The following is an 11,174-nucleotide window of genomic DNA, read 5'->3' as shown; positions in this document are numbered from 1 at the left end:
CGTAAGAGAAAAACCCCCACAAAAAAAAAAAAAAAAAATGAAAAAATGGATGCTGCTCATTGGTTACCAGAAAGATCAATCAAACAGGTTGATTCTAACAAGCCATCCAGGGACAATGAAAACCCTGAGATGTATCTCTCTCCTTCCACAGATCAACAAAATAAAGATACCTGATCTTGTTTTGCTTCTTCGACACTACTGCTGCTGGTTTTGATCCTGGCACTGCTCCTCCTGGCAGAACAAGGGGGTCTCTGTCTTGCTTTACAGAAACGCTGCTGCTTTTACACCAACAAGTCCGGCATCATTCTTGACAGTCCCTTATGGTCTGCATGGAATGGACTCCTCCCCTTTTTCCTCCCCATACTTGGTCCGATTCTGGGTTTACTGATTGTTTGCTTTTGGGGGCCTGTTCTCTTTAATAAGCTCATGGCTTTCCTTAAATGCCAAATTGATGACTCCATAAAAATGCAGCCTATCTAAGTCCACTACCACAACCTGGAGATGGAGTATCATGGAGCCTAGACATTGCTCCTGCCTGAGGCACTGAATCGATTAGCTAAAGACGGGTAAGAGAGTCTGAGCCTAACAGCTGTACAGTCCTCACACCTAAGATAGGAAACCCATCACTGCAATGGGATTCTCCAATGACAGGTAAGGATGGATGTGTGGCTCTAAAAAACAACTCCAACCTAAGACAGGCACGATTCCCCCAGGTTTTTCTCCTCTCTTTGAAAAAATAAAAAAGGGGGACATGTGGCGGCCACTGCATACGGAAGCCATCTTGAGCTATCCGCCATCTTGAGCTATCCACCATCTTGGAAACCATTAGACTTCACTTCCTCACTGAGCAAACCCGTTTCTCAGAAATCATGTGACCAACCGTTTTCCCCGGAAGTGGTTGGGTTTCTAGGAAATGGGAGAGATCCACCCACACCAATGATTGGTTCATGCTGTTCTATCTCATTTGCATTTCGGGCAACCAATTGGTGCCCACCAGCTGTATATAACTTGCCATTTCTCCTCAATAAATGGAAGAAGAAGAAGACTTGATCAGCACCTCGTATTGTGTATGCGTGTGTTTGTCCCAGCTCTCACTCCCTCCCCCAGGGAACCTGTTCGACTATCCCATGGGTCAGGACATTGCAGCATGACCATTTCTCTTGGGGGGTGATTTCTCAGTTTCCCTCTCACTGTCTCTTTCTGGCAATAAGTGCACGTGACTTATTGAAAAAAAATAACAAAAAAGATATGCTCTAATGGTGATACACTTAGGTGCAGGAATAGACACAGTAATGCCTGTCTGTCCAGATTCTTCTTGGAATTTCTGTGTAGCACTCCTTCCTGTCAAGTATACCTTTCTGGAATGAGAATCATTTTTTTAGTTATTTATTTTATTTTATTTATTTATTTATTTTTTTAAAGTTTAATATAGAGAAAGTGTGTTCACCAGAGAGAGACAGGAAGAGAGAGAGGGCACATGAGAAAGCCAGCCAGTAGGTCCAGGACTGGGACCATAGTTGGCCATGTGAGAGTTCAGTTCCTTAACCATCATGCCACCTGTTGGCCCTGGAATGAGAATCTTATGATCTAGTCAGGAGCAAGGTAGGTCAGAGAATTTCTTCATGGGCAGCTCCTATATAGAAAGGCAAGGAAAGATTAGAGAAATATTTTTATGTTTTATTGCTTGCTTTAATGAAGAGGAATTCCAGTGTCTATGGCTTTCCTTGGAAGGGAAAGGGGAGCAAGATAAAGGAGAGTGAGAGAAGGTCAAAAAGATCTGGTTTCTGAGGCCATCCAATGTCTTTCAGTTCAAAGGACACAGCATACTAAGGCACCATACTTTAGGTTCTGATATTCTGATCCCCAACACTACTCATATTTAAGACTTGAACAATAGGGGCCAACAGGTGGCTTGGTGGTTCCTATATGGCTGACTGTGTGGTTCAAGTCCTGCTTCTGTGGCTTGAAAAACATGCTGGACAGGTGTGTGTGCACTATTCAGATCTCAAGAACACAGCAGAGGAGAAAGGATTGTGACACGGCCATCTCCCCTGGAATGATGATTTCTCACTTTCGTACTCTCTCTGTCTCTCTCCATCAAGCACACGTGCTCTGAGGCAAAAATCTTTTTTTTGAAAAAAAAAAAAAAAAAAAAGATTTGAACACTAGAAAATTTCTTGGGGAGCCAGCAGGTGACATGGTGGTTAAGGCTCTGGACTTCTACATGGCCAACCACAGTTTGAGTAAGGGATCTGGTGGCCTGCTTTCCCATTTTTCCTCTCTATCTCTCTCTGGTCAAATTTAAAAATAATAATGAATAAAATTAAATAAAAATAATTATTAAAAAAAAAGAAAGTTGGTTGGAAGCTCTGTACATGTGATGGGACTTACTGTACCAAGATAAGATTAGTTCTTTCTTGGAATTTGACTTTCCTGCTAATCTGTGGTCTCAGATTTGCCCTTGGATTTCTAAGTTTAATGGAGTGAATCGCAATTACAGTCACAAACTAATATTATCTAAAAGTAAGAAACAGAATTTCTGAACCAAAAGAGAGCCAGCTTCTGATGCAAGCTCCTTCTTTGTTTAGATGATAATATTGATACTATAGGAGGTTGAGGGACTGCCTAAAGTCACATAAGCAAGTAATCTCTGTCAAGGTCTATTCCAAGACTCTTGGCCTCATTCAGTTCTCTTTCCACAACACCATGTTGCTGCCACATATACACACATGCCAAACAAGATACACATTGTATAAGCTTTTGTTTCATGGTGAACATTTTCTTCCTTATTTACGTCTATCATATGTGATTTTATACCAGGTTGGCCAGAGAAGAAAAAGTGAAACCTTGGGACCAGCAGATGGCATAATGGCTGCGTTGCTGGACTCCAATGTGGTCAACCACAGTTCGAGTCCTGAACCTGGTGGCTTAAACTCATGCCGGGCACATGTGTATGCATGCCCAAGATCCCAAGAGAAGAATGGAGGAGAAGGGATTGTGGCATGGCTATCCCCCCGGGGGGGTGATTTCTCACTTTCTGTCTCTCTATCTCTCTCTGTCTTTCTGGTGAGCACACACGCCCTATAGCAAAAACCTCTCCCAAAAAAAAGAAAAGAAAGAAAAAGTGAAACCTTAAAACTTGTTAATATTGGGCATGTAGTAATATTTTCTTTTCTTACTGTTTATCTGATGCCTATTTAGTCATCAAATAAAATTAAATGTTTTCATTTTTTTAAAGAATTATTTTATGTAACTTTTTTTTTATTTGACCAGAGAGGGACAGAGTGAGAGAGAGCACAAGAGGGAAAGTGAGAAAGGAAGCTGCCAGGTCTAGGACTCAAACCACAGTCAACCATGTGGGAGTCCAACACCCTTAACTACCATGCCACCTGCTAGCCCCCTTTTATTATTTTTAAAAATTATTTTAATTAATTAATTAATTTTAATTAGACCAGAGAGGGACTGAGCGTGAGAAAGAGAGGGAGGGAGAGAGAGCGAAAGTGAGAAAGCAAGCTTCCAGGTCTGGGACTCAAACCACAGTTGGCCATAAGGGAGTCCAGCCCCATTAACCACCATGCTACCTGCCAGCCCTAAAATGTTTTCATTCTTTATAGAAGTGAAACTAAATTCCAATAGATCCTGTAAGGAGCAGCTGAGTACTGCCAAGAGGGTGGAGCTCAGTTTACAGGTTTTACAAGGCATCTGTCTTATTGATATATAAGAACCCTAGCTGGAGAACATAGATTTTTTTTTTAATTAAATTTTTTTTCATTTCATTTTCTTCCATACATTCAGTCACATTATTATTTGTCTTACAAAATGGATATTTCAACAGGTGAACATTACTCCCTAGTACCATTGATAAAACTACAAAATATCTTCAACAGATAATACCACATGTAAATTTTGTTGTTGCTGTTGTTAGACCTCTTGATCATTTAACTAAGGGGAGAGTTCAGTGGGGAAGAGGCCTAACTAAAGAGAAACAGGAGTACAAGAAGGCAGGGAGGGAGGCAGCCAGGAGCTCTAGCCTTAACTTGTCTCACCCCAATCCCTGAGACTTCTACCCTATTAACTTCTCAGGTAGGAGTTTTTTTTGTTGTTGTTGTTGTTGTTTTTGGAGAGGTTTTTGCTATAGGGTGCGTGCGCTTGCCAGCCAGACAGAGAGAGACAGAGAGACAGAAAGCGAGAAATCATCCCCTGGGGGGATGGCCACGCCGCAATCCCTTCTCCTCCATTCTCCTCTTGGGATCTTGGGCACACACGCACACACACCCGGCGTGAGTTTAAGCCACCAGGTCCGGGACTCGAACCATGGTCAACTATGTGGGAGTCCAGCGACATAACCATTACGCTAACTTCTGGTCCCTCAGGTAGGAGTTTTTAGCTTTTGTCTCTGACATATAGGCCCAATTTTTATTAACTGTCCATGTTTATCTTTTATTTATTTATTTTTTTTTGGAGAGGTTTTTGCTATAGGGCATGTGTGCTCATCAGAAAGAGAGAGACAGAGAGACAGAAAGCGAAAAATCACCCCCCAGGGGGTATGGCCACGCTGCAATCCCCTCTTCTCCATTCTCTTGTCAGGATCTTGGGCACGCACGTACACGCGCCTGTTGTGAGTTTAAGCCACCGGGTCCGGCACTCGAACCACAGTTGACTACATGGGAGTTCAGCGACATAGCCATTATGCTAACTGCTGGTCCCCATGTTTATCTTTTTTATCCCACCTTGGGAAGTTTGATATTTTCTGGAGGAGTTATTAAGCTTGTAAAAATAGAATGACATATATCCACATAAACAGACTGGTAGCTTATGAACATGTACAAACAAACAACAATATCAACAAAAGTTGTTTTAACAACTTTTTCAATGCAAAACTGAACAATCTTACTAATAGACTCTTCCAATTTTATAAAATTTAAAGACCAACAATAGAAATAACTAAAGCATGTTAACTTAATAACAAAAAGGATAAGGAAGACTCAGAGAGAACCAGGCAGCAATGTTCCCATGACTCCATGCTTAACACTGGATTTATATTTCTTTATATCAATTTTACCTTTTAACTCAGGTGTATTGCATTGGGTACTTAACATGCAATTTTGTCAATTTTTTTTTTTACCTTTTTTGGTTAATTCTGGCCTAACAATTTAGAAAAACAATCAGATTACACAGAAAATGAAAATTTTACCCAGTTAAATGATTAGATTTTTAGAATCCGGTACTTGTAAGAGTACATTCTCTTTCTGCTTTCTCTGTGAATTTCCTTAAGGACATAACATTAGGATTATAGCCATAGCTGATGATCCTCTAACAAAAATTCATAACTTACAAAGAAATTTGGCTATATGTACCAATCTAACATAATAACCTACCACATAACTGATAAATATCCATCGTAAATTCCTGGGAATCTCAAATTATTTTAGAATATAATGCATATATAGACATACAACATATTTTTATATTAAACTCATACACAATGTCAAGAAAATTAGAATTACTAATTTGACAATGTTTCCCATTTTTATCTAACATATAAAGAATAAGTCTCATCAGTTTAACATCTCCCTTTTGGATGTTTTAGGGTGTGGAGGGCACTGCATACAGAAGCCATCTTGAGCTATCTGCCATCTATTCAGCTCTTCTTTTTAAGGAGTGGCAAGATATGCCTGTTGACAATGTCACTGATACATTGAGTAGCTTCTTTACAACCATTGTAGAAATATTCTTGTTGCATGCCTTTAAAGACCTCAGCTTTAGTCTAGCAAGTCAGCCTGTGTCTTTTTGCAAAATGGACAAAGCAATGAATGGAAATTTCCCTGATATATATAAGGTTCTATTTTTTTTTAAAAAAAGAATTATTTTTGTTATGTGGTTTTTAGTTTTTACGTGAGTTTTTGCCAGAGAAAGAGAGAGAGAGCAAGACAGAGAGTGAGGAATTAAGCTGCCAGGCCCGGGACTCAAAATATGGTTGGCCATGTGGGAATTCCAACACTTTAACAACCACGCCACTCCCTGGCCCCTGTATGAAGTTCTTAATAATAATGAAGAAAGTAAAAGTGTAACCTGTGGAATTGAACAACATACTGGTGAAAACATTTCCCAGAGAAATGAAAATCTGACACCTTTTTTTTTGAGAGATTTTTGCTATAGGATATGTGTCCTTGCTGGAGAGACAGAGAGAGACAGACAGAAAGTGAGGAATCACCCTCTAGCAGGGATGGCCACATTGCAATCCCTTGTCCGTCCTCCTCTCAGGATCTTGGGCATTCACACACATGTACCCAGCATGAGTTTTAAGCTGCTGGGTCCAGGACTTGAACTGTAGTCGACTATGTGGGAGTTCTGCAACATAACCATTATGCCATCTGCTGGTCCCAGGAAATCTGATATTTTTTTAAGAAATGTAATTAAAAAGTTAATCTATAATTCTATTTTAAAGTAAACCTAAATATCAGAATATTTCTGAAAAAGCATTGTCCTCAAATAATGTTCTCTATAGACCATCTATTTTAAGGTTGCACTAATTTGGACCAATAATTACTTTTCTTATATTTAAATGAGGGTAGTTCATTAAAATGACTAGAATACATGGCTGGTTTCTATTGAGACTGTATTGTGGTGATATTTTATATTTTGATTGCTTCTCCAAAATCTAAATGCACTAATAACAGTTTTTAAGTCTGTAAAAATTATTTCTAACATTGGTGATGAAAGTCAGAAATGTATACTTGTCATCCACACTCCATCATGGGCCATGTACTGCTTTTTAATTTAATTTTATTTTATTTTATCCTGTGATTTACCTTACCTTTAAAATAAATAAATAAATAAATAGGTCTATTTTTCAAAAATATTAAGAATTTAGGGACCAGCAAATGGCATAATGGTTATGTTGCTGGACTCCCACATGGCTAACCACAGTTCAAGTCCCAGACATGGCGGCTTTAAGCTCCCAACCGGGCCCAGCACAATCGGGCGGGCACATGCACATGCGTGCCCAAAATCCCGAGAGGAGAATGGAAAAGAAGAGATTGCAGTTTGGCCATCCCTGGGGGGTGATTTCTTGCTTTCTGCCTCTGTCTCTCTCTGCCTCTCTGGTGAGGTCACATGCCCTATAGCAAAAATTGCCCTGTAAAAAAAACATATTAAGAATTTCAGATGTCAGGCTGGCCCTGTGGCTAAGGTAGCCAAATTCCACATGACAGACTACAAGGCTCAAATCCTGGCCCAAGTGGGTTGAAAAACACACTGAGTGCATGTGTATGCATGCCCCAAATTCCAACAGGGTGGAGAAATAGAGAAGAGGATTGCAACATGACCACACACCCCTTGTGGACTTCTTTCTCATTCTCCCTTTCTCTCTTTTGTTTTTCTCTCCGTGAAGTAGATGTGCCTTCTGGCAAATCAAAAAGAAAAATAAAAAATTAAAGTATTTCAGATGTTAACGAAAACTGCAGCTTAGAAAGCACTACGGATCCTTTTCTCCCCAGAAACATCAAAAGAAAAATAAGCAAATCTTTAAGAATCAACTTTGTCAGAACACTGGAAATTTGTAAAAGGTTTACAGCAACCAAGTAAACAATGAATCAAAGAAAAGTTCACTTCAATTGTGGTAGAACTTCATAGTTTTAACTTAGCCTTGTCTCAAATCCCTCCCAGGTGCTGCGGTAGTGTTAAAGATGGCAACCAGGGTTCCTGTTATGGGAACCTGATTCTGGAAGGAGCAGAGAAAATCTTGTTCCCAAGGAATTGTGTTCACCATTTTTGACCATTCAGGGGTACTACAAAATACTGAGAGGTAACTTGCCTTTATTACTTAACCTAACTTAAAACATTCTGAGGGTGGAGAGGTCAGCAAGTGGCATGGTGGTTAAAGGTGTTGGAATCCTGCATGGCTGACCACAGTTCAAGTCCTGGACCTGGCAGCTTGCTTTCTGACTCTCTCTCTCTCTCTTTTGCTATGGTCGAATTAAAAATAACAATAATGATAAATAGGGACCAGCAGTTGGTGTAATGGCTATGTCATTGGACTCCCATGTCAACCGTGGTTCAAGTCCCAGATCCGGTCTCTCTCTGTCTTTCTGGCGAGCGCACACACCCTATAGCAAAATCCTCTCAAAATTAAAAGAATAATGATAAATAAAGAATGACAGAGAGAGACAGAAAGCAAGAAATCACCCCCCAGGGGAGATGGCCACATCACAATCTCTTCTCCTCCATTCTCCTCTCAGGATCTTGAGTACACATGCACACGTGCCTGGTGTAAGTTTAAGCCACCGGGTCCAGGACTCGAACCATGGTCGACTACATGGGAGTCCAGCGACATAGCCATTATGCCTACTGCTAGTCCCAAGAAAGTCTTTAAAAAAGAATACTCTGAGGGCGGAAAGATGTCAAAACAGAAGGCATTTCTGGAAACATTGAAAGGCAAATGAACAAGATGCTGTTGCCTGGGGCAAAAGACTACTTACTTTTAAGGCAAACAATTGACTCATCGCAAGCCTGGGAGTAATGGCTGGGGAGAAAGTTATTCAGTAAAGAAAAGTTTTGAAAAGCTCCTATGAATAGTGGAATATTGAAAGCCAGTGCATACTCAAGACCAATCACATACTCAGAAAAGACCAGAGAAGATGCTGAGCTTTTACTTTGGCTGATCTTTTGGCTCAGTGCAAACCCGAAGTAAAAATTAAGCCAGAATTGTAAATGGACTGGCTAAACACTGTAGGAGTCTTCTAATACAAAACCAATTTACAAATAATAGGATTTATTTCCTTCCTTCCTCTCTCCCTTTGCCCTTTCTTTTCTTTCAGTTTAAGATTTATTAATATTTAATTATTTTTTATTGTGAGGTAATATATCATCTTAACGATTTTTAAGTGTATATAGGTCAGTGGTATTAAATACATTCACATTATTATTCACATTATTATGCAACTAACCAGCAGATTTTGTAAAAGAATTATTTAATTTTATTTATCATTATTTTTTAATTTGATACTGGTACTCACCAGAGAAAGCACACCACCTCCACCCCCACCCTCCCTGCATGGTATATTTTTTGTTGCTGTTGTTATAGGACTTTGATACTTGGAGAGGAAGGTGAGAAAGCACTCCCTAGGGGGCATAGCCCCACCTCAATACCTTCACCTCCATTCTTCTCTCAGGAATTTGGGCCTGTAGGCATAGATGCCTGGCAGTTTTTCAAATCACTAAGTCCAGGTCTCAAACCAAGCAGTGGACCATGTCGGATCCACGGACCCTAACCAACATGCCACCAGCTGGTCTAAGCATGTTTTAATTTTTGCAAAACTAAAACCATATCCATTATGGGGAGCTAAAATATGTCACTCCAAAATATACTTTGATAAATTTTGAGATAGCTTTTCAGAGGATCTGAAAACACAACAATTAACTTCAAAGTAATAACAAAAGATAATTTTGAAATTGATAATCTTTTGCTACATAAAAGAATGGTTATATTCTGTTACTTTTCCACAGACACTTGGTAGAAAGATGCTTTTAGCCATAAAGAGGACTGATTTTGTATAAGTTAAATAGTTGCATATTAACTATGCTATTAAGAGCTGTTCAGTGCCTAATTTTTAATGCTGTAACTGTCACAAACCAAGAGTGTTAAATTAAAATTTTCTTTATTTAAGAAAATAATGATAAAATGTAACCTCTTGTAAAAGAAATTTACAGCTATTTACATTAGTAAAGTAAGCCGCAGATGAAAGCAGGCTTTTCTGATGCTACCCTCTTACCTTTCTTGATACAGGAAAAAGAAGATTAGAGGTGTGACACCTGGCCCAGAAAGACAAGATTCTTTGCATTTCTTTCCTTCTCACCCTTAGCTTAACTCCAAACCTCTATCCTATAAAGTATGAAACTTTCAATCATTTGGCCCGTCCTTGAATCACACTTTGTATGGTTCCCATATGTACATGTACACATCAAAATAAATCTGTATGCTTTATCCCTTGTTGATTTTTTAGTGAAACTCAGAGGGTAAATTCCTTTGCCTCTACAGATTTGGCTCTGTAGCAGAACAAACCAAAACTGCTGTGCTCTTCTGGAAGCCACAGCCAAGAGAACTGGGGACTTTCCAAGCCCGCATAAAGTGCAAGAATTTCTTACCCTCATCCTGGTTTCTTTCTGTGGAACCCTGTTGAGAAGATGGTAGAAATCACTCTCAATTCCTTTCCAAATTAAGGTTAATAGGAGAAAGGGATCTATCTGTGTGGACTAGTCTGGGGTGGGGGGTGGGGGTGCAACTCGTGTTTGTTTTTTTCCTGGTGTATTTACTGTCTGATTCTTCCTCTCAAAAATAATAACAAATAAATAAATGAATCTTTAAAAAAATAAGAATTGGTCTCTGTTTTCCTTGTCTCTGTGTTTTTGTGTCATTTATCATAAGGAGGAGACTCACAGGGTAGAACATGGACCTAGAACCCTCATAAGACCACTTTTTGAGCTGGCCCCACAGACTAGTTTAGCTATTTTCATCAGACTGGTCTCTATCTAGATAAACATTGCTGCGTGTATCTTGAAACATAAACCAGAGAAAGTTCTCCTCTCATCATGTTTTTTGTCTTTGAGAACTTAATATATGACCTGTTATAGTCTACTCAGTGAGAAATTAGGGGATATCCAGACATAGCCAAATTTATTGGGGTTTATTGATTAAGCTGGTGGCATGGCGGGGGGGGGCCTCATGTCTCTCAAAACCCTGCAGCCCAGAGTGCAAGGTGAGGGGTGCTTATAAAGGCAAAAATCACATTCTTTTCCTGGTTGACATGACAATCACAAGAACAAAGAGCAGCGGTGGGCTTGAAAGGGTAGGGGGTAGGGTTTTACAATGTAAAAGCAAGCCAAAGCTCATTACAGAGGCAGAACAAACAAGTAAGCAGGTTAATCATCCCTAAGGGTATGTTCCATCCCTACCTAACTGCAATGGAATCTTCATGGTCTCCATGGCTCAGGGCAAAGTCCAGTGACTGGACCTTATCTTAAGGCATTTACCTTTGTGAGAGAATGCAACGTTTTAATGATAGGGGAAGGGATATAAGAGTTCATAATGAAGGCACTCTTCCAAGATGGAGTTGCTCCTGCTTCATTCCCCACTTCTCTTTTTTTTTTTTTTTGGAGAGATTTTCGCTATAGGG

This window comes from Tupaia chinensis, unplaced genomic scaffold, assembly GCF_000334495.1.
Source record: "Tupaia chinensis unplaced genomic scaffold, TupChi_1.0 Scaffold145156_1, whole genome shotgun sequence".
Classification (NCBI taxonomy): domain Eukaryota; kingdom Metazoa; phylum Chordata; class Mammalia; order Scandentia; family Tupaiidae; genus Tupaia; species Tupaia belangeri.
Note: the sequence above shows the minus strand (reverse complement) of the source record.